The following is a 23,516-nucleotide window of genomic DNA, read 5'->3' as shown; positions in this document are numbered from 1 at the left end:
AACTGTATTAGCCGTAGGCCTTCCAAACCCCTGGCTCTGCCCCTGCCCCTGAACAGGATATAGATGGTTATCAACAGGGGGCGTCCGGGGCGTTTGAACCCACCGCCATCCCACCCTCCTGCCGGCCAACACGAGAGAGCTGCGCTTCCACCCTGGTCCTTGCCCAGGTCCAGCCGTGGCACTCATGATTGGGCTCCAGGCAGGTCTCTGTAAAGTCCGGACATGTGCTCTGAGTTGCTAGTCTACCCCTGGGTTGGAGGAGAGCAGGACGGAGGTCCTGCAGAATGGGCCAGTGAGGAGGCAGAAAGCGCGGAGCGGGTTCTGGGGCTGGGGCTGGGACCGGCTCTCAGCTGGCTGAGGGGCTGCCCAGGGGGGCGTGGGGAAGAGAGCTTCTGTCAAGCATTAGCTCCCCAAATTGCAGGCTAGAAATGGGAGCAAAGCATCCTAAGGTGCAACTGGGAGTACATTCACAGGGCACACGGCCCTCCCTGTGTCTAGAGAGCAGCTCGGTACATGCTTTCCAGCTACGGAAGAGGTGATCAGAGACCATTACGGAAATGCTGCCATGCAGGGCGGCCGTGATGGATGTGCCCTGGGGAAGAGGTCTTGGTGGCAGCGGCCCCAGCCGGCTAAGGCGGAGCCATGCTGCCACAGGCTTTTTGGATGGAGTCCCAGATCGGGAGGCTCGTGTCATCACAGAGGTATTAGAGAGTAGACAGTCCTCCTGGGGTAGAGATATAAATAGAGGCCAGCAGAAGGAGGAGAGGCTTGTCTAGACTTCAGAGCTGGCTTTGTGGCTTTGTATTGATCTGTTCCGCTACTGATAATTCTGCTTAGAAAACCCTGCTTGTCTTCTTGTCGATCCTTTGCCCTCATTTTGCCACACGGAGTCCTCACTTTTGCTGCCCTTGGGTTTCATTGCCAAGAGCTCCCTGGGCAACTGGCCATTTGTGGGGGTGCATGACAAAGGGGCTTACTCTTTACTCTGGTCAGCTATCTGGCATACGTGTGCTACTGCCTCCAGAAGAAATGTTCTCAGCATGGCATTCAAAATCCTCTTTCCGTAAACATTCTCCACCCTACACATGCCTTGACCAAGCCGAACTGCTGGCCTCCCCTAACCTGCCCCATGTTTTCTGTTCTCCCAACTTTGCTCATGCTCTGCTTCTGCTTGGAAGGCCCCAACCCCATCACTGGGTCTATAAACCCCACACCCCCTTCAAAAGCTGCTTTATTCAAGCAAACATCCAGAATCTTCCAGAGAGTTCTCCTGATCCCCTGCAGTCTTGAATCACCTGCCAGGAGAGGAATGGAGGTGCAGGGGCCTGGGGACCAACAGTTTCCGACTGCAGTTGCCAGGTTCACACTCCTTCCTCTTTTGGAATCCCCCTGGGAACCCAGAGGATGGACTTGACGGTGGTTTTGGCTTGGAGATCAAGCAGGTAAGACCTAGAGATCAGGGACACCTGAGTGGCTCAGTTGGTGAAGCGTCTGGTTTCAGCTTGGGTCATGATCTCGGCGTCCTGGGACCCCCCCACTCCCCCTCCCGCCGTTGGCTGTGGCTCAGTTGGGAGTCTGTTTGTCCCTCCCCCTCTGTCCTTCTCCCTCTGCCCCCCACCTGCTCGTGCATACACACTCTCTCTCAAATAAACAAATTAATAAATCTTAAAAAAAAAAAAGACCTAGAGATCAACTAGATGTTGCCAGATGACCACGGGGGACAGTGCTCATGGTCAATAAGTCAGAAGCAGAGAGGATGTTTAACTTTAGCAGCAGGCTGCATAACACAGTGGATGGAACAGGTTGGCTCGCTGGTCTCTAGGCGAAAAGCACAGAAGGAGAGAAGTATGGATCTAGTTGGGAGACTTTACAAACCCTGATAGGCCCTCCTCATAAGGAAGGTTAAAGAAATCTCTTGGATTTAGGAAAGGACTTCTGTTGTAGCCAGGAGACTACATTTTTTGAACTACTCTGGACAATGGAAGTTTTAGTTAAAATAATAAGATTTTCAAAGTAGTCGTCATTCCTTCAGCATATGTTGAGTGAGTGCCCGTATGGCAGGCTCGAAGATGTGCGCCCAGACCTCCTTCCATGATGGGTCTGTCCTCCAGATGCTGGGCAGGCCACAGAAGCCACCTTCAACTGTCCATTTCAGCTGCGGAGAGACACCTCACAAAAATCGAGCCCCTTCCCTGGGCAGCCTACGTACAGTGACCGATGAGTTTTGCCAGGACAGGGGATGGGATGGATCTGAAGGGTCACTTTAGCTTCAGGGTTCCCTGTGCGGTTGGCTGAGCCTGTTTTTGGGCTCAAATCCGAGTCTGATGTTCCCTCTGCCCACTCCTGCTTCCTCCCCTCTCAGCCATCGTGCTGACACCAGGGGCACTCCTTCAAACACATCCCACATGCCAAACACCCACTCAGCGTCTGCTCGCTGTGGAGTCCAGCCTTCAACAACCTGCTTTTTGACTAGCACTGTGGATGATTACCAAGGATTTTTAATCTAGATTATTTGTGTCTGAGAACTATTTAGAATGTCTCATGGGTTCAGAATGTATATTCCCAGCTCTCTAGAAATATTTAGTCAACAGAAGAACGGATACTTGAATGAATCTTCAACCTCATTTGGAAGGCAACATGCCCAGGTCTAACTTTTCCTACGGTTACCTCTCTGCTTCATGTCCAGCACATTGGTTGAAGAAGATGACTTCCCACAGAGAGGAACATGGCTCTTCAGTGAACACATATGGAATCCTTCAATTATATTTTGACGTCAAAGCCCAGAGCAGCTAAACAGTGGCTGAGCCAAGATTAGAAATGGAGTGTCTTCTGCCCTGGCCCCGGGCCCTCTCCATGACTTCTCTGAATTCATCTTGGGAGCTCCTTGAACATGTCAGGAGTTATTTCTGTTTTTTTGTTTGACAAATCCTGTTCCACGTAGCCTCACAAACCAGCTGGGACCCTGGCTTTGGCCTGCAGTGGTGGACACTGACAGCAGTGTATTTGGTAAATGTTGCCATACTTGGTACAGGGAGGGCCTCTGGCTGAGTGGTCCAGACCAGCGCTCCCAGCGTGCAAACAGCACTCAGTGGCTGTTGGAGTGAAGAGAAGCGAGGGAGGCTGAACCTGTGGAGTCAGTCACTATTTCTCGCAACTTGGAACCCCAAGTGTGGGTGTAGATCTTAAAAAACGATGCAAACATCAAATGTGCAATTTCCAATGTTTCAAGAAGAAAATAATTGGGCTAAGAGCCAGAAAAGTTGGATTCTGGTCCTAGCTCTGCCTCTGACCAATTGTGAATTACAGGGTAAAACAATGTACTTATTCATAAAAATATCTGCTCATTTTATTGATAAAACGAAGGTGATGAATTAGATGCTATTTGAGGTCTTTATGGCTAAACGAAGCTAGGGAGTGGTTTCTCTCTCTTTTTTAAAGATTTTTTTTTATTCGTTTGAGAGAGAGAGAGAGACACAGAGAGAGAGAGCATGAGTAGAGGGAGGAAGCAGAGGGAGAAGCTGACTCCCCCCTGAGCCGGGAGTCCGACATGGGGCTCAATCCCAGGACCTGGAGAGCATGACCTGAGCTGAAGGTGGACCCTTAACCATCTGAGCCACCCAGGTGTCCCCCCCTTCTCTTTTTAACGTTTTTATTTATTTAAGTAATCTCTACAGCCAGCGTGGGGCTCAAAGCTCACAATGCCGAGACCAACAGTCTCATTCTTCTTTGGTTGAGCTAGCCAAGCACCCTGAGAGGGGTTTCTCTTTTAAGAGAGTTTGTTTAAATAGGTCATTCTGTATTTTTAAAAAAAAATGAATAGACTATTTTTTAGAGCAGTTTTGGTTTTGGGTTTCCACGTACCTGCTATTACAGAGTCATACACAATAGTTCCTCTCCCTTAAACATGGTCTGTGCTCTAGCCGTTGGTCTCTCCCTCCCCTGAACAGCCACCAACCTTTTTACTGTCTCTAGAGTTTTGCCTTTTCCAGAATGTCTTAGAGTTGGAACCATACAGTATGTAGCGTTTTAAGAGTGGCTTCTTTCACTTAGCAATGTGCATTTAAGATCCCTCCCTTCCTTTCCGGAGAAATAGCTCTTGTTTTTTTATTGCTGAATAATAATCCATTGTATGGATAGAACACAATTCGTTTATCCATTCACCTGCTGAAGGACCTTTTTGGTGGCTTCCAAGTTTTGGCAATTATGAATAAAGCTGATATGAACATCCATGCCCAGGTTTTTCTGTGGACATAAGTTTTCAACTCCTTTGGGTAAATACTAAGGAGCACGACTCCTGTATAGTATGGTAAGGGCATGTTTAGTTTTGTAAGAAGCCTCCAGACTGTGCTCCAAAGTGGCTGTACCCAACAGCAATGAATGGAAGTTCCTGTTGCTCCACACCCTTCGAGTATTCTGTGTTGCTAGGGTTTTGGATTTTAACCATTGTAATAGGTATGTAGTGGTATCTCGTTTAATTTGCATTTCCCTAATGACATGACGTTGAGAATCTTCTCATAGGAACCATCTGTATATCTTCTTGAGTGAGGTGTCTGTTTAGGTATTTTGCTTATTTTTAAACTGGGTTGTTACGGTGCCTGGGTGGCTCAGTGGGTTAAGTGTCCAACTCCTGATTTCAGCTCAGGTCATAATCTCAGGATTGTGAGATCGAGCCCCGCATTGGGCTCCATGCTCAGCGTGGAGTCTGCTTGAGAGTCTCTCTCTTCCTTCCCCTTTCCCTTCCTTTCCCTCCTCCTGTTTGTGTGCTCTCTCTCTTTTTAAAATAAATAAAATCTTCCAAAAAAGAAATAAATTGGGTTGTTTGTTTTCTTACTGCTGAGTTTTAAGAATTCTTTATATATTTTGGATACCAGTACTTTATCAGATGAGTATTTTGGAAAGATTTTCTTTATCTGTGGCTTGCTTGTTCATTCTCTTAACAATGTTATTTGCACAGCAGTAATTTTTAATATTAATGAAGTCTACCTTATCAAGTCTTTCTTTCATGAATCATGCTTTCAGTATTGTATCCAAAAAGTCATCACCAAACCCACAGTCTCCTAGATTTTCTCCTATTTTATCTTCTAGAAGTTTTATCCTTTTGCATTTTACATATAGGTTATGATTCATTTTAGAGTTAATTTTTGTAAAAGGTATTAGTTCTGTGTCTATATTTATTTTTCTATATGAATGTCTAGTTATTTCAGCACCATTTGAAGAAAAGACTATCATTTCTCCATTGGAATGCCTTTGCTCCTGCCAAAGATCAGTTGGCTATATTTGTGTGGGTCTATTTCTGGGCTGTCTATTCTATCCCACTGATGTGTTTGTCTACTCGCCTACTCTTTCACCAATATGAGACTGTCTTGGTTACAGGAGCTTTATAGTAAGTCTTAAAGTCAGATAGGGTCAGTCCTCCAATTTTGTCCTTCTTCAATATTGTGTTGGGTATTCTGGGTCTTTTGCCTTTCTATATAACTTTTATTTTTATTATTATTTTTTTAATTAAAATTTTTTTATTATGTTATGTTAGTCACCATACAGTACTTCATTAGTTTTTGATGTAGGCTTCCAGAACTCATTGCTTGCATATAACACCCAGCTCTCCTTGCAATACTTGCCCTCCTTAATACCCATCAGTTTGTTGATATACACAAAATAATTTGCTTGGATTTTGACTGGGGCTGCTTTGAATCCATAGGTTAATTTGGGAAGCACTGACATCTTGATAATATTAAGTCTTCTTATCCATGAACATGGAATATCTCCCCATTTATTTAGTTCTTTAATTTCATTCTTTAGAGTTTTGTAGTTTTCCTCATATGTGTATTATAATATCTTGTTAGACTTATGCTCTTTTTTGGTATTAATTAAATGCTATTGTGTTTTAAGTTTCAAAATGTAATTGTTCTTTGCTAGTGTATAGGAAACCAATTGACTTGTAAATTAATTTGGTAATATGAAAACTGATTAAAGTTTCAGTTTTTTGTTGTTGACTTTTTTGGGTTTTTCTATATGGACAATCATTTAATCAGTAAAGAAAGACAAGTTTATTTCTTTCTTCCTAATGTATATACCTCTTATTTCCCTTTCTTGTCTTATTGCATTAGCTAGAACTTCCAGTATGATGTTTAATAGCAGGGGTGAGAGTGAACATCTTGACTTATTCCAGATCTTAGTTAGAAAGCATTTAGTTTCTCACCATATCATGTTAGCTGTAGATTATTTTTGGTAGACATTCTTTATCAAATTCTGTTCTATTCCTACTTTGCAGAGTTTTTTGTTTTTGTTTTCCTTTTTTAAAAATCATGAGCAGTGTTAAATATTGTCTGCATTTATTGATATGATCCATGATTTTTCTTTTTTAGCCTGTTGTTGTGATGGATGACATTGTATTGGATGGATTGCCCTGAATTTTGAACATTAAACCAACCTCACATACCTGAAATAAAACCCATTTGGTCATGATATATAATTCTTTTTATACATTGTTGGATTTGATTTGAAAACTTTTTGTTGGCCATTTTTTTATGTTTATAACAGATATCGGTCTTTAGTTTTCCTTTCTTTGTATATAATATCTTTGTCTTGTTTTGGCATTAGAGTAATGCTAATCTCATAGAATAAGTTAGGAAGTATTCCCTCTGCTTCTATTTTCTTGAAGAAATTGTGGAGAATTGGTGTAATTCTTCCTTAAAGATTTGGTAGAATTCACTCATGATCTCATTTGTATCTGGTATTTTCTGGTTTTGAAGGCTTTTGATTATTAATTCAATTTCTTATGTAGATATAGACCTATTCAGATGATCTGTTACTCCTTGTGTGAGTTTTGGCAGATTGTGTCTTTCAGGAAATTGGTTTATTTCATCCAGGTTATTGAATTTGTGGGCAAAGAGTTGTTCATAATATTCCTTAATAATTCTTTTAATATCAGTGGGATCAGTAGTGATGGTCACCTTTCACTTCTGACAGTAATTTGTGTCTTTGCATTTTTTGTTCGTTGTTTGCTAACCTAGCTAGAAACATCAATTTTATTGATCCTTTCAAAGAAACAGCCTTTGGTTTAGTTGATTTTATCTATTAATTTCCTGTTCCAAATTTACTGATTTCTGCTTTAACTTTTGTTAATTTTTTCTTCTTTTTTTGGATTTAAATTGCTCTCTCTTTTCTGTTTAGTTTCCTCTGGTGGAAGCTTAGATTATTGATTTTAAATCTTTCTTTTTTTTTTCTAATATATGTTTTCAATGCTACAAATTTACCTCTAAAGACTGCTTTTGCTGCAAACCACAATTTTTGATATGTTATATTTTCATTTTCATTCAGTTTAAAATATTTTGAAATTTTTCTTGAGACTTCATCTTTGACCCATATATATTTAGAAGTATGTTGTAACCTGTAAGTTTGGGGATTTTCCAGCTATCCTTCTGTTACTGATTTCTAGTTTAACTTCATTGTGCTCTGAGAGAATATCCTGTATGATTTATGTTCTTTCAAATTCTTTAAGATGTGTGTTTTGGTCCAGAATATGGTCTATTTTGGTAAATGTTCCATGTGAACTTGAGAAGCATATAGTTCACTGTTGCTGGATGAAATACTCTACAGATTTCAATTAAATCAATTGATTGATGGTGTTGTTCAGTTATACCCTACTGATTTTCTTCCTGCCAAATAATCTATCTGTTACCAATAAAAGGGAGTCAATTATAATAGTTGATTCATATATTTCCCTGTATATTTCTATCAGTTTTTGCCCCATGTATTTTGATGCTCTGTTTTTAGGCATATACACAATAAGGATTATTTTGTTTTCTTGAATAATCGACCGCTTTATGCAATGACTCTCTTTATACTGATAACTTTCCTTGTTCTGAAGTCTGCTTAGTCTGAAATTAATAAAGTCACTCCCACTTTCTTTTGATTAGTGTTAGTATGGTATATATTTTCCATACCTTTCCATTTAGTCTATGTTTTTTATACTTACAGTAGGTTTCTGTAGAAAAAAATGTATTTGGGCATTTTGAAAATGTACTCAGAGTGTCTGATTTTAATTGGTATATTTTGACCAGGGGTGTTTTAAATAATTGTTTATATAGTTGGATTAATATGTACCATATTTGTTACTGTTTTTTATTCATTGCCCTTGTTCATTGCTCCTCCTCCTCCTCCTCCTCCTCCCCTCCTCTTTCATTCCTCCTCCTTCTCCTCTTCCTTGTTCTGCCTTCTACTTTTTTCTCCTTCTCTGGTTTTAATCAAACATTGTATAGATTTCATGTTTTCTCTTCTTTTAGCATATCAATTATACTTATTTTTACGAACCCCTTTTGGTGGTTACCCTTGAGTTTGCAATATACATTTACAACATTAATCCAAGTCTTCTTTTCAAATAACACTATACCACTTCACAGATAGTGTAAATACTTTACAAAAGTGTTCCCAATTCCTCCCTTTCATAACTTATAATATTGCTCTATTCATTTCTGTTATCTGTGAGCTTTAATCACTGAGTTCATTATTGCTGTTATTGTTTTGAATGACCTGTTATCCATTATCAATTAAGAATAAGAAAAGTTAAAGATCTTATATTATTTCATTTATTCCTCTTTAACACTCTTCCTTTCTTTTATATAGATCTGAGTTTTTGACCAATATCATCTTTCTTCTTTATGTAGAATTTCTTTAAAGAATTTCTTATAAGGCAGGTCTACTGGTGACAGATTCTCTCAATTTTTTTTTTTTTTTTGTCTGAGAAGGTTTCTTATTTCTTCTTCACTTTTGATGACTAATTGCACTGGATATAGAATTTTACATTACTGGTTTTTTTTTCTTTCAAAACTTTAAATATTTCACTCCATTCCATTTTTGCTAGCACGGTTTCTGAAGAGAATTCTCGTGTAATTCTTATCTGTGCTTCTGGGTAAGTGAGATTGCTGCCCCCCCNAAGTCTCCCCCCCCCCCCCCCCCGCCCCAGCTTCTCTCAAGATTTTCTCTTTGTCTTTGACTTTCTGCAGTTTGAATGTGATATGCCAAGGTCTCGAGTTTTTTATATTATCCTTAGTATTTCTCAAGCTACCTGGTTCTGTAATCCAGTGTTTATCATTAATTTTGAAAATTCTGAGTCATTTTTGCTTCAAATGTTTTTCTGTCCTTTTCTTTCTCTTCCTTTTGGTATTCCCATTACACATATGCTACAACTTTTCTAATCGTCTCCAAGTTCTTGCTTATTCTGCTTAGTCTTTTACATTTTTTTTTACATGTTACATTTCAATTTGGAAGTTTCTGTTACATTTCTTCAAACTCACTGATTATGTCTTCACCTGTGTCCAGTCTCTTGATGAGCCTATCAATGAATGACATTCTTCATCTCTAGCATATTTCTCTTTGTTTTTCTAGTGTTTTTGATTTCTAGCATTTCCTTTGGATTCTTTCTGATAATGTCTATCTCTCTGCTTACATTACCATCCATTCTTGAATGTTGTCTACTTTTTCCATTAGAGCCCTTAGCATATTAGCCATAATTGTGTGTGTGTGTGTGTGTGTGTGTGTGTGTGTGTGTAAATAGGCTCCATGCATGGAGCCCAGCTTGGGACTTGAACTCATGACCCTGAGATCAAGACCTGAGCTGATATCAAGAGTTGGGTGCTTAACCAACTGAGCCAGCCAGATGTCCCTAGCCATAATTGTTTTACATTCCTCGTGTTATCATTCCAATATCCCTGCTGTATCTGAGTCTGGTTTTGTTGCTTGCTCTGTCTCTTCAAACTATAAATTGTCTTTTGGTATGCCTTACAATTTCTTACTGAAAGTCAGACAAGTTGTATTGTGTAAAAGGAACTGAGGTCAATAGGCCGTTAGTTTGATGTTTTATGTTTATCTGGCTAGGGATTAGGTTGTGTTTACTATTTGCTGTGGTTGTAGGTGTTGGAGGCTAAAATTTCTTCTGATGTTTCTGTCTCCTCTATTGTCTTTGGGTTTCCTTAAAGACTTCTTAAATAAAGTCTAAGAATGTTCAGTTTTTAGTAGTACTGTTCTATTTACTTAGGAGCATTATTGAGGTGGTGAGCTGTTAGGGGAGTAGAAGCATTCTGTAGTCTTGCAATTAGGTCTTTCTTACTCCTGCAGTAAGCCTGTGTCCCATGCATAAGTCGCTCAAAAGTGGCACAGTGTATTTAAAGGGATACATACATCAGCAATTAAAGAAAGAAAGGCAAGGGAATGAATAAGGAAAATTCAGGGTGGTGGTTCCCTAAGTTAATACCAGGGATTGCCCTGTGCCTGGGAGTCAAAGAGGAGACCAAGAGGCTCCCAAGACACCCAGGCAGAAGAAACTCTAATCCTTATGGACGCTAGAGCCTCAGAAGCTCCAGAAAACTTTGCTCTTGAAGGGTGAGAGTAGGAGAGTCATGATTATTTCAAAGTGCCACTGATTTAAGGGAAAGACTTGACATTATCCCAGAATGTCCATGGGGAGGAGGGTGGTCTAACTTGTTAAGGCTGAGTGCTCATTCTAAAGAACTGGAATTAGGGCTGAGCTGTAGAGTGTTGAGTTTTCCTTTTCAGTTTTTAGAATAGAAATGTTGAAGGAAAAGACAAACTACAGACTTGGCCAAAACAATGACAAATTCCATATCTGATAGAGGTATAGTACATAGAATATATGGAGAATTCTCAACATTCAACAATAAGAAGGAAAGCAATCCCCACCCCACAATGGGGAAAAGATTAGAGTAGGCATTTCACCAAAGAAGATATACAGATGACATATAAGCACATGAAAAGATGCTCAACCCCATTAATCATTAAGAAAATACAAATTAAAATTGAATAAGATACCATGACACAGCTTTAAGAATGACTATAAACAACAACAACAACATGACAATATTTAGTGTTGGTGAGAATTTGGAGCAGCTGAAACTCTCATCCATTGTTGGTGACCATGCAAAATGGTATAGCTTCTTTGAAAAACAGTCTGGAAGTTTTTTTATAGTTAAACACGCGCTTACCAAATATAATACTTGCATATCAACATTTATTGTTTATTTACTGCCAAATCTCAAAACTCAAGTGTTTTAACTAGTGAATGGATAGACAAATTATAGTCCCACCACACAATGGGATGATACACAAAAATAAAAGAAACAAACATACAACAAATGGTGAATTTCAGTGCATTATGCTAAGTGAGAAATGCCAGATTCAAAGGGCTAGATCCTGTATAATCCCATTTGTATGATGTTCTGGAGAAAGCAAAACTATAGGGACAGAAAGCGGAGTATCCTGTGGCTGGGACCGGAGTAGAAGGAGAGAATCGACTACAGTGTATGAAGGAACTCGATGGAGAGAGGTAACAGTGCTATATCTTGATTGTGGTAGCGATTACATGATTGTATGCATTTGTCAAAAAGCTCATACAGTTGTACACTAAAACAAGTGAATTTTTCTTTATGTAAATTATAGCTTAATAAAAAACATTGTAAAAGTCTCCAAAGGTAAAAAAAAAAATCACCTATCTCTGCACAGTTATAATCAGAATGTATATTATACACATTGGCCTGCCTTTTCTGTTCATGGCGTCACCCCCCCCCCCAGAGTTCTTACCAGTGCCTATTGCATCATTTGAAAGCACCCCTATTCTAGGGAAGATATCCATTTCCCAGCATCCTCTCACTACACAGCTCTCCTTATCAATGTCACACTGGAAACTAAAATTAGAACTGATTATTCACTTTCCCCTAAAAGATCAGCAGGACTAATTTCATTTCTTATTACATGCTATTTTCCTATTTTCCTCTATCTCCACCAGAAGTCCCTGACTACCAGAAGAGTCTAAAGTAGCCAGACTCCCCTGCCTTGGTTTCAGTTAGGAATTGTGTCCAGATGCTAGTAATAGAGACTGAGCGACAGTGGTTAAACAATTAATGCCTCATTCTCCTACAACGTCATTGGAGACCCAGGCTATTTCAATATTTATACAGATGGTTTGAGAATATTTGGAGCTGTTTTGTTAGAATAGAAACCCAGAAATGGGTTAAAATATGCATTTTTGTGGACTCTTGATTCATATTGATGCATTGCGTCTCTGGTTGGGTGTGTCTATTCACAACGCCACTGGTAATACGTCAGAGTACCCACCTTATTGCAGAATCAGTATTAGAAATATTGTTGTATAATGTTGTATAAATGATGAGCCTATAGCTGGTACATGTATTCTAGTCTCCCGACTCCAGGTCCTGTGCTCTTCTGCCAAGAAAATCTACAAAAATTATGTATCATTGTCTAGACCCTGTTTCCCTGCTTCCCCACCTCTTTGTCTCCTCCTTTCTTACTTCTTTCCTTGCTTCCTCAGCTGTTCATTGGGGTCCCACAATGGGCCAGGCACTGGATATATTCTGTCGTAGTGCCTTCTCTTTGGGGAGATTTGACAGTCTTGAAATGCTTTCCTCCTTTGCCTCTTCCGACCCCTGTCTCTCCTACTACAGCATGGCAGCTGTACTTGGGTGAGGGACAGGTGGGCAAAGGGGTCAGAACAGGGGTGTCAGAGTCCCACTGGTGAGGGGAGGGGACTGTTAGGTCCCCATACAACAGATCTTCTCCTCCTCTTCATTCCCGATCATTCGGGACGACAGTGTGTTTAACTGCGCGCGACCGCACGTGACATGCACGTGGAAGTTGTTGAGCTGCTGGATGGCACTTTCAGGAAATCTTAAAAGGGAGCTGGCAGCTTGCTGAATTGTCCTCCCCTTTATTTCCTGTGCTCGTTGGACCTGTCTAAAGGTCAGTCCGTAGACCTCTTCTCTTCTCTAATACTCTCAGTTCCTAGGACTTTAAATGTCATCCATAAATTGGCCACCTCCAAATGTCTATCTCCACGCCTGGCTTCTCTCCAGAGCCTCAGATTGGTACACACCCAATGGCCACCTCAACCTCTCCACGGGGATGACTGATAAGCTGCTCAAACCGAACTCGTCCAAACCAGAGCTTAATTTCACGCCTGAAACTCATCCTCCCCCGTTGTTTCCTTCTCAGCAAATGGCACCATCATTCATCCAAGTGTTCGGGCCCAGATCCGGGAATCACACTGACCCTTCTCTTTTCCTCCCACAGCACATGCACGCCAGCAGCAACTACGCAAGGCTCTCTCTGTCGCATCTGCTCCCACGTTAGCACCTGTGCAATCCTTCCTGCTCCGTCACCTCCAGCTCCCACCTAGACTACAGAAGCAGCCTCTGAACACTTTTCCATTTATCTACTCTTGTTCCGGAAAATCAATTCCCCTAACAGTATCTAGAGGGATCTTTTAAAAACTATTATTTCTTGGGGCACCTGGGTAGCGCAGTCGTTAAGCGTCTGCCTTCAGCTCAGGGCGTGATCCCAGCGTTCTGGGATCGAGCCCCACATCAGGCTCCTCCGCTGGAAGCCTGCTTCTTCCTCTCCCACTCCCCCTGCTTGTGTTCCCTCTCTCGCTGGCTGTCTCTCTCTCTGTCAAATAAATAAATAAAATAAAATATTTTAAAAAACCCAAACTATTCTTTCTCAAATCCTTCTAAAGTCTCCTATGGCGCTTAGAATGAACCAAATTCCTCTCAGGTCCTCTGGTGCCTGCCTGCCATGGAGGTTCCGCAGGGCCAACAGCTGTATCTTATTCATCTTTTTGCATCAAACAGAGTGACTGGCAGGTTGCAGATGATTAATAAACTTCTGTAGAAATGCGGATTGAATTCTGTCCGCTCAAACGACTAGACAAAACAGTGCTTATACCTGTGCTAGGAATAAAAACTGATGTATGCCCACCACCAGCCCTGGCGCTTGAAAGAAAACACGGCAGCAGATGACAACATTGTCGGGTCTTGGAAAAAGGTCTTCTAGGAAGCTCTTCTGATTGCAGCCTGTACTTCCCTACTCTATCTTGATAGCTTCATGGCAATATTTGGGTTATTTTTCCATCTTCTGCACTTTGTGAGCTTTCTTTTGAGTCCATTTGCCTCTTTGGGGACACACTGTTGCAGGATATGAATAATTGAACACAACAAATTCGGATGATAAATTATGGATTACAGATGCTGAGTTATTTTGGAACTGTTGCTCTGTGTGGTAGCAAGGCCCTGGAATATTAAACTGTGTGTTTTAAATGATCTTATGTTTCTTCTTGAGAAGAAAAGAGAAAAACCACGATAGCCCAGAGCATCGGGGAAGATTGCCCCCTGCGTCAGCTCTCTGGCTGGCGGCTCTCCTGAGCCTTGGTTGCAGAGATCACGGGAGCTTGATGCACTCTGGGCACCAGCGGTGTTTAACTTGGGGAACTCTGGAAAAACAAGCACCGGGCTGGCCCTGATTACACAAGCATCCTGTGTCCTCGGTGAGGGGATGGGAGGACAGAGGGGGTTATGAAGAGGCATCTGTGGATTGTGCCCCCATCCCGGGACACTAGGGGAGGCAGAGCTCAGGAAACAAGGCAGTGTCTACACCTGTGTCCTGCCACAGCGCACAAGAAGGGAACGCTAAGGGGGTAGTCTGGCTGGGGCCTGTGTGGTGGGATGTCAGAATTTCTTCCCTATTGTAAATTGACAAGAAAATGTCAGTGTCTACTAGGATGTGGCAGAGACACAGAAGTGTGGGCATTGCTTTAGCCCGGGTGACGGAGGCTGCAGACGCGGGGGGCCGCAGCAGGGCCCTGCTAGTAGCTCCCCTCATTAGCACCCAGAAGATCTGCCAGGCCAGGGGAGCCACCCACTGCAGGAAGCAGCCGCTTAGAGCCTCTCAGAGGAGAGAGCAGCAACAACAACCATTGGAAGCTTCTAGTCACTGGTGTTGCCTAAGTAGCTGGAGCGGGTCTGGGCGACTTCGTGGCTTGCAGTCCCACCCCCTTAGCAATGCCAAAGATTGACAATTTTGACTTCCCAAGGGAGAAAGGGTAACGTTTGTTATATTTTCAGAATAACAATCTCCCTTCAGAAGACGCAGTAACTCAGCAGGCCTGGGAGCTCTGGGTGAGGGACCCATTTACTTCAAAGAGCGGTGAATTAATCATCTCCCGGTCCTCGGATTCTGAGTGGAGGGGTGTGGCTCAGGAAAAGCAGTGCCCCTTGGGCAAATCCCCACCTGCAGGCCTGTGTGATTGTGTCTGGCTGGGTATTTGCCGTAAGTTATTTAAAGTCCCCATCAAATATGTGCTATGGTCATAAAATGTCCCATTTATTCTCTCTCCTGATGGAGACTGGTATGTTTTTGAAATACAAGCTAATTGTTTAAGCCCAAGTCCTAACACCAGGCCATCAGTGTAGGGACAGAAAGAAGGGGAGAGAAGGTGCGCATGCTTGTCAGCACTTTGAAGTCGTGGCAAGTTCCCCCAACCAGCTCTTGATGAAGTGGGAGGAGGACCTGTGTGTGTCCTGGAGTGACATGGAGCAGGGAGTGGCATCTTGTCACCATCACTGAACACGCAGGAAGGGAGTCGCTGAGCTCTGGGTGCATCAACATTTCATGAGAAGGGCGGTGGGGGGGTCTTGTCGCTTTTCAAGATCCTTAGCCTGGGGACTGTTGGCCGGAAAACCCAAGAGAGGAGGAGTTGGGGACAGTCCTGGGAAGGAAGAGCCAGGCTCTGGTGCCTGGGAATGCCGGCCTGGAGCCCAGGAACGCCTTCCTCTCTCCTGGGCAGGAGGGGCCCGGTGGCCTGTAGACTTGGTCCGTGTGGGTGAGGAGGAATGGACCATTTAGGATGGCTTCGGCTCACTGTGGCGGCTGCCTAACAGAACCAGAAAGTTCCAGGGTGAAGCTGGGAACTGAACCAAGCAGATGCTAGAACAGTCACAGGGAACTCTCGGAGGGTGGCCAGGAGGGCGAAAGGCCGGGACTCAGCATGGGATTTAGACACTGGGGTACAAGGTAAGGAGCTCTGAACTGACACCAGAAAACTACCTGTAACAAAGAAATGTGTCCCTAAGGCTTTTTAATAAGGTTCCTGTAGAAGAGAGACATTAAGACTCCAGCCGGCAGGCAAGACAGTACTCTCCACGCCTGCCCGGGTCTCGAGATTCCCCTTCTCTCACTGAGCCGTCCACTGGTCCATCCCATCTCCCAGTTTGGGGACCCTAATCCGGACCCTTCGGCCATATGGTCTGTCCCCTCTGGAAGCACAGTTTAAAGTCAGGGAAGAGTAACCCCCTGCACGCAGTGCTGTCCAAGAGAGCGCCGCGAGTGGGCTCAGGGCCATTTTGAAGAGTGCGGGTGGAAGAAAGTGAAAGTGAAACCCAGTGACTCACCCGCCTGGGAAATGTTTATGAGACATGCTCTCCCTCTGCAGTTAATTGAGCAATTTTTAAAAAGCCAGCTTCAAGAGGAAGTGGAAACGAGCAGAGCCCATGCTGAGATCTGGGTTCTGATTCAGGCCCAGCTACCAGTTTGGCCTAAAGCCTCCAGCAAGCTGTTTAACATCTCCGAGCCACTGTTTCTCATTCGTACAATAGTACTGAAAATCGGCCTTTCAAGGTATTTTTTATTCTTTTATATTTTTTAAGCCGGCTCCACATTCAATGTGGGACTTGAACTTATGACCCTGAGATCAAGAGTCACAGGCTCTATCAACTGAGCCAGCCAGATGCCCCTCAACGTATTTTTTTAAAAAGATTTATTTATTTATTTGAGAGAGCGCGAGAGAGAGCATGTGCACAAGCAGGGGGAGGGCAGAGAGAGAGAGAGAGAGAGAGAACCTCAAGCAGACTCCATGCTGAGCACAGAGCCTGACATGGGGCTCGATCTATGACTCTGAGATCATGACCTGAGCCGAAATCAAGAGTCAGACTCTCAACTCACTGAGCCACCCAGGTGTCCCCCTCAAGGTATTTTTAAAAAATTATACTAAAATACACATAACATAAAATGTGCCATCGTAACTGTTTTTGAGTGTACAGTTCAGAGACATTAAGCACATTCTCATTTTTTGTGACCATCACCATCACCATCTCCAGAACTCTTTCCATCTTTCAAAGCTGACCCTCCATCTCCATTAAACACTAACTTCCCATCCTCCCACCCTGACCCTGGAAACCACCGTTCTCCTTTCTGTAGCTATGATTTTGACTACCCTAGGGCCCTTGTACATGTGGAATCATATAGTTTATGTCTTTGTGACTGGCTTATTTCCTTTAGCAGGCAGGGTTCACCCATGTTGTAGCATATATCAGAATTCCTTTCCATTTTAGGGCATTAATATTCCATCGTGTATATATATACACACATATATCTCACATTTTGTCTATCCGTTCATCCATTGGTGGACACTTGGATTGCTTCTCTACCTCTAAGCTGTTATAAATCATACTGCTGTAAACATGGGTGTACAAGTACTTCTTAGAGTCCCTGCTTTCAGGTTGTTTGTTTTTTGTTTGTTTCGGGGTTTTTTTGGTACATATCCAAAGGTGGACTTGCTGGATCATATGGTGATCCTACTTCTAATTTTTGAGGAACTGCCATACTGTTTTCCATAGTGGCTGCACCATTTTATGTTCCCACCAGTGGTGCATAAGGGCTCTGATTTCTCCACATCCAAACCAACGTTTACTTTCTAGTAGTCATCCTAATGGATGTGAAGTGATACCTTACTGTCGTTTCGATCTGCATTTCCTTAAGGATTATTGATGTTGGGTATCTTTTTATATGCTTGTTGGCCATTTGCATATCTTCTTTGGAGAAATGTCCGTTCAACTCCTTTACCCATCTTAAAATCAGGTTGTCTTTTTGTTGTTGAGTTGTAGGAATTCTTTATATATTCTGAATATTAACCCCGTATCAGAGATATGATTTGTAATATTCTAAATATTAACACCATATTGGATATATGATTTGTAAGTATTTTCTCTTATTCTGTAAGTTGCCTTTTCACTCTGTTGATTATGTCCTTTGATGCACAGAAGTTGTTAATTTTGATGTAGTCCAATTTACTATTTTTACTTTTGTTTCTTATGTTTTTGGTGTCATATCCAAAAAATCAATGCCAAATCTCTCGAGGTATTTTTGAAGATAAAATGAGATATGTGTGAAAGTCCTTGTAACTTATGAAGTAGTATAAAAATATTAAGAGTTATATAAGTACTCGAGTACTCAACAAGCAGCCAAGCCCTATAGGGATGGTTCAAAAATTACCAAAAAATTATTAATTAAGATAGTAGTTATCTTAATTAATTGAAAATGCACATATTGTTTCTTTCCCTTCCTAAACCTTACTAAAGAAACAATAAAAGAATTTTTAAAAATTACCTGCTTGAGATATAATTTAAATACAATAAAATTCATCCATTTTATAAAGTTTGACACGTTTTCACAAATTTGTACATTGCTATAACCACCATCACATTCAAAATACTGAATATTTCTATCACCCAGGAATTTCCCTTCTGCCTCTTGACAGGTAATCCACCAATAACTCTGTACCCAGGAAACTGTTTATCTGCCTTCTGCCATGATAGGTTAGTTTGGTCTTTTTGAGACTTTCGTATCGAAGGAATCTTGCAATATGAAGTCTCTTGAGTCTGGCTTTTCCTGCTCAGCATGGGTTTGAGATTCATGCAAGTTGTAGCATACGTCAGTCATTCCTTCTGTTTTACTGTTGAATAGGATATCATAGTGTGGATAAACCAAATTTGTTCACCTGTTGTTGAAAATTTCAGCTATTATAAGACATTTATGTACAAGTATCTGTGTGGATATAGATTTTCATTCTCTTAAGTAAGTTGAAGTCATAAGGTAACCTGGGTCATATGGTAAGCATATGTTTAACTTTTAAAGAAACAGCAAAGTGGCTGTACCAGCACTGTACAGGAATTCTAGTTCTGTTTTATTGCTAACATTTGGTGAGGCCAGTCTCTTGAGTTTCAGCCATTTTCAAGAGTGTGTAGTGGTAACTACTTGTGGTTCTAATGATCATTTCCCTGATGATTAATGACGTTGAACATTTTTCATGTGCTGTGCCACCTCTCTATCTTCTTGTGTGAGATGTCTGTCTGACCTTTGCCCATTTGCAAAGGGCTGTTTTGTCTTCTTGGTGTTCCATTGTAAGGAATAATTCCATATCATTATTTTTCAAATGTGTGTGTTGCAGATATTTTCTCCAAATCTATGACTTTTTCTTACATCTTTTTTGAAGCATAACTGATATGCATGAAACTTCACATATTTAAAATTACAACTGATAGGGGCGCCTGGGTAGCGCAGTCGTTAAAGCCTCTGCCTTCGGCTCAGGGCGTGATCCCGGCGTACCGGGATCGAGTCCCACATCGGGCTCCTCCGCTATGAGCCTGCTTCTTCCTCTCCACTCCCCCTGCTGTGTTCCCTCTCTCGCTGCCTGTCTCTCTGTCACATAAATAAATAAAATCTTAAAAAAAAAAAAATTACAACTGATAGGTTTTGACACCGGTATACACTTAAGAAATCATTACTACAAAGAAATGGGTATATCAATCACTCTCCAAAGTTTTTTTAGATCACTTTTAAATGCATCCTTCCTGCCCTTTTTTGTATTGATCCAAATTTTAACTTGGCATAGCATTTTTTTTTCTACTTGAAGAGTTTTCTTTTACATTTTTTTTTTGTAGTATGGGTCTACTGGCAAAGAATTCTTGAAATTTTTGTTTATCTGAAACAATCTTTATTTCACCTGCAATTTTTAAAGATGTTTTTCTGGGTAGAGAACTCTGACATTTTTTTTCTTTCAGCATTTTACCACATACTATTTCATTTTCTTCTGATTTGTGTGATTTCTAATGAGAAATCTGCAGTAGTTCTTACTTATCTTTATTCCTTCATGTGTAAAGTGTCCTTTTTCTCTGAATGCTTTTAATATTTTCTTTTTATCACTGATTTTCAGCCATTTGATTGTGATGTGCCTTGGTGCGATTTTCTTTGTGTTTGTTTTCCTTGGGTTTCCTTGTTCTTGGATCTGTGGGTTTATAACTTTCATTAGATTTGGAAAAATCTTGGCATTTTTTCTATCCCTTCCACCTCTTCTCTGAAGTTATTTGTATGTGATACTAATTTGCCAAGAGTCACACTGTTCATTGTTTTCAGTTTTTTTCTCTCCCTGTATTTCATTGGATGGTCTTCTGTTGTTCTGACTTCAAGTTCACTGAACTTTTTTCTGCCAGGTCTAATCTGCCATTAATTTTTATCAGTGAAATTTTCATTTCAGTCTAACACTCACCCAACTGAGCTATTTCAGCTGACTTGAAATTTTCATTTCAGACACTATTTTTTAGCTTTTAAAAGTTCAATCCATTTTTTATGTCTTTAAATTCCCTCCTCATTCTGTTTATATTTTTTAAATTATGTATTTGTAATGTGCAAGTAAGTAATTAAAATCTTTGCCACTTCCATCTTCTGTCATTTCTGTCGACCATTTCTACTAACTTATTTTTTCTCCCTGGCTTTAGATCATCTATTCTTGCTTCTTCACATGTCCACCCATTTGCTAGTCAATGCTTTACTTTGTGAACTTTATGCTTTAGACTTAGATCTGCTCCAAAGATAAGGAACTTGATTTTTTTTTTTTTTGAGTTTGTATTTACTTATTTTTGTATTTGAGTGGTAGGGGGAGAGCAATCGAGAGCACAAGAGCAGGGGGAGGGAGAAGTAGACTCCCTGCTGAGCAGAGAGCCCAATGCGGGGCTTGAGTCCAGGATGCTGGGATCATGAGTTGAGCTGAAGGCAGCTGCTCAACCAACTGGGCCACCCAGGTGCCTCAGGAACTTGATTTTTTTGGATCTGCTTTTTGGCTTTATTTTTTAGTGAATCTAGAATATCTTTTGTTCCAGGGCTAGTTTAGTCTCACTCTCAAAAGCTTTTCATTTTAAGGCCCATGTATTCTTTTAGGTTTCTCCACTTACAGGGACTCAATGATTTCCTGCCTGTGTGATTCCTGTATGAATTTTGGGAATTGCCCAATTTATAGCTTCCCAGGATTTTTTCTTTCCCCAAAAGTTGGTTTTGCATAGCCTAATGGAGCTTAACCCTATTTGTATGAAGATTGGCAATCTTACACTCCAAGAGGATCCCTGCGCAGATTCCTAGACTTTCTCCATATAGCTTCTGGCCTTGCCAGTACTCTGTCCTGCAGATTCTTGGCTCCTTGTCCTCTTTCAAACACTGATTTCTGACTCTTCAACTTCGTGACACTACTGGATTTCCCTCCGTGCACTGCAGGCTGCAGATGGTCTCCAGGCAGAAAGCTAGAACAAACACAGGGCTCACTTTGTGTACCGTGGCTTAGGGATCACAGTCCTGCACTACTATTTCCAATGTCTAAAAACAGTAGTTTCATTTATTTTGTCCAGTTTTTCTTTTTTTTTTTTATGGATAGAAGGTAACACAAATGGAGTTCATTTGTCATGGTTTGTGTGGTAGTGTCCTATTGCTGTAACAAGTCGCCATGAATGTAGCAGCTTAAACACACAACAACACAAATGTATTATCTTAACAGTTCTGTGGGTTAGAAGTCCAATGCAAGTCTCGTTGGGCTAAAATCAAGGTGTTGGCTGGCCTTATGACATCTTGGAAGCCCTGAAAACAATCCATTTTCTTGCCTTTTCTAGCTTCTAGAGGTTGCCTGCATTCCTTATGGGCTCCCTTTTCCATCCTCAAAGCCAGAGATGGTACATTGATCCCTTCTCATGTTGCATCACTCTGACCTCCTCTTCTACTTCTTAGGACCCTTGTTGATGACATTGGGCGTACCTGGATAATCCAGGTTAATCTCTCTATTTCAAGGTCAACTGATTAGCAAACTTAATCCTACCTGCAACTGTAATTCCTCTTTGCCATTTAAACTACATATTCCCAGGCTCTTGGGATTAGGATGTGGACATTGTGGGGAGACTTTTTTTTTTCTAACCACAGTTGGAAAGCAGAGTCTGGAATTAGAACATAAACATAATTCCCCAGAAGGAGAAGAAGAACCGCAGAGAAGGCAATGCCAACAAAATTTTGGAAGTGGGGAGGAATAAAAGGTTTAAAGGTCTAGGAAAGGATAACTTTTAAACCAACAATCGAGCGAGCTGGGAAAGTAACTGGCTTAGACTGTACAATCCTCAAAATGCTCAGGAATTAGAGGTACCAGGTACACCTGGTTGTATCAGCTGACATAGGATGCTATAATGATTGAGCGCCTATTCAAGAAGCAGTTAGAGTCCTGAACACCCTTTCCAACTCTGTTCAGTCAGTTCAGGTAAGTGTCCTCTTCAATGCTAGCACAAAGCATTGGGATTTTATTGCCTAACAAGTTACCTTTCTTATTGAAATGATTCAGCCAGAGAGTAAGCCCACCACGGACAAGCCCACCCACAAGCTCAGAACTGCCAACCAGATTTGTAGTCCTTGCTCTTAAATGCCAGCAAGCAGACAAGGAGTAGCAGACATCAGGAAGCTTGCATCACAAAAGACAAATAAGCATGCAAACAAGCAAATAAATACAGTAGAGCTTAAAGGATGCAGGTTTTAAGAAAGGGAAATATTCAAAAAATTATCTCTAATACCATCAGAGATATGGAGAAGATACTGAAACTGTGAAATAGAAACAAGTTGCCCCCCCATGGAAAAAAACCAGAAAATAAAATTTTAAAACAAACAAAAACAAATGGTAGCAGAAAATTAAAACTCAGTAGAAAGGCTTGAAGATAGACTTACAGAAATGTTACAGAAGGTAGAGAAAAAGAGAAGTGGAAAACACAAATTCCGGATTAAAATGACCCATCTGGTGGGGCGCCTGGGTGGCACAGCGGTTAAAGCGTCTGCCTTCGGCTCAGGGCGTGATCCCGGCGTTCTGGGATCGAGCCCCACATCAGGCTCCTCCACTATGAGCCTGCTTCTTCCTCTCCCACTCCCCCTGCTTGTGTTCCCTCTCTCGCTGGCTGTCTCTATCTCTGTCGAATAAATAAATAAACTCTTTAAAAAAAAAAAATGACCCATCTGGTACCCCTCACAATGAATGAAAATAAACACTCATCCCAGTGTATTCGTGAGAAATTTCAGAACTGGGGACAAATAGAAGATTCTACATACATACAGGAGGGGAGAACCTGGGCACATTCAAAAGAGAGGGTATCCAAATGACTCAGCCATATCAACAGCAACTCCAGAAGCTACAAGAAACTAAAGTGACGCTTTCAAAATTTGGAGGAAATAATTTCAACCTAAAATTCCATATTAGCAAACCATCAACCTAGCATGAATATTTAAAGCTATGTATTATATTTTATATATTATATAAATAGAATAAGATAACTACAGAATTATAGAAAAAGAATAAGACACCTATCGGTTGGAGAATCCTAACATTGCTCCTTAGCAGTTTTCTCAGAAATCACCAACATCTTTATTGGCTTGAGCTTCCAATTCCGCGGACTGCATTCCAGATGCCTGGTCAGGGAGAATTACTATTCCAGCGGTGTTCTTCCTGTCGTGACCAGAAAAATGAGCAAGTCAGCAGGAAATCTGCAGCCATGTGGCAGTCCAGAGGTGAGATACTTTGGACTTTG

The 23,516-nt window shown here is 41.4% G+C and overlaps 1 long non-coding RNA gene across 2 annotated transcripts in view; it reads left to right on the top strand.

The window, feature by feature from the left end:
- The window catches only part of LOC103661866, a 61,480-nt gene that overhangs the window by 14,052 nt on the left and 23,912 nt on the right, over positions 1 to 23,516 (top strand). Inside the window, exon 3 of one of the 2 annotated variants that reach the window (XR_568291.1) lies at positions 13,102 to 13,330. The exons of the other annotated variant lie outside the window; for it this stretch is intronic. This is a non-coding gene — a long non-coding RNA (uncharacterized LOC103661866). Of the gene's footprint in view, positions 1 to 13,101; positions 13,331 to 23,516 lie in introns of those variants that run through there. 2 annotated transcript variants of the gene reach the window in all.

The sequence above is a fragment of the Ursus maritimus genome, unplaced genomic scaffold, assembly GCF_017311325.1.
Source record: "Ursus maritimus isolate PB19 unplaced genomic scaffold, ASM1731132v1 scaffold_7, whole genome shotgun sequence".
Lineage (NCBI taxonomy): Eukaryota > Metazoa > Chordata > Mammalia > Carnivora > Ursidae > Ursus > Ursus maritimus.
The sequence above is the reverse complement of the archived record's forward strand: the minus strand, read 5'-3'. Positions and strand labels throughout refer to the sequence as shown.